Source organism: Ipomoea triloba, chromosome 16 (genome assembly GCF_003576645.1).
Source record: "Ipomoea triloba cultivar NCNSP0323 chromosome 16, ASM357664v1".
Lineage (NCBI taxonomy): Eukaryota > Viridiplantae > Streptophyta > Magnoliopsida > Solanales > Convolvulaceae > Ipomoea > Ipomoea triloba.
In genome coordinates this window covers 16,398,384-16,399,692 of record NC_044931.1, presented here as the reverse complement: position 1 = coordinate 16,399,692, position 1,309 = coordinate 16,398,384, and positions in this window count along the sequence as shown.

Below are 1,309 nucleotides of genomic sequence, written 5' to 3'. Positions count from 1 at the left end.
TGTGGCTGCTGACAACTCGGATGGAATTGGGAGAATGTCTTCAACACCACAAAAATCACCATCATCTACACATGAATACATGATACATCAATTAATATAATCAAAACATAACTAAAATATAAGAAAATTACAAATTTTGAAGTAAATACTATACTGTTTTACCATGATCTTGGAGTTCATAACCACGTATCCAATTGCGCGCACAAAGCAATGCTTGAACATTTGAAGGAAGCATAGAATTCCGGTATTTGTTCAATACACGACCTCCTGTACTGAAAGCTGATTCCGACGCCACAGTAGTGATAGGAATACTTAATATATCACATGCCATGTAAGATAATTCACCAAAGTGATGCCTATTTTCCTTCCAAAAGTTCAAGATATCCATATCAGAATACATCTTCATATCTTTCTGTGGTTCATCCAAATACACATCCAATGCTGATTTTCCAATATCCTCATCATCTTGGTTACAATATTCAACAAACTCCTATATCATTTATAAGTATAAGCTATTAAAAAAATGTTATAACAATATATATAATTAAGAAATTAACAAAAATGTCACAAAACAACTTACATCAATCATTTCATCATTTGCTTCTTCTATTTTTTCACATGGTGTGGTCGAAGTTGAAGAACTAGGGACCGCGGTCGTAGACTTACTTTTATATGCTTCAAAGAGCATATATAACTTGTTTTTCACATACTCCACCTTTTGCTTGCAAGTATTTGGATCCAATTTTTTGAAACAGAAATCCAAAAGTTTAAATTTCATTCTTGGATCAAACACCGCTCCCATAGCAAGAATAACACTATATTGTTCCCAATATTTGTCAAACTTCACTCTCATATTACTAGCCATATTTTTAATAACCACATCTTCATTATTCAAATTTCTTTTCAACAAAAGCTCAATTTTCCAAACTTGCAAGAAATATAAATTGGAAGTAGGATAAGTTGAACCCGAGATCAAATTTGTAATTTCATTGAAAGGCATCAACAATTCACACATTTTTTCACCCCTAATCCACTCTTCATCTGAAGGACAATGCTTATAATTTGTGTCAAGCAAGTGAAGGCTACTAAAAGCACGTCGGTACTTAATAGCACTATCAAGCATCTTATATGTAGAGTTCCATCTAGTAGGCACATCCGTTGACAAACCAACCTTAAGTTTAAGACCAACTGTCTCAACACATTCTTCAAAGACTTTCATCCTCCCCTCTGACCCTTTAACATATTTCACACTGTCTCGAATTTTATTCAAAGCACCACCAATCACTTTCAAGCCATCTTGCACAATAAG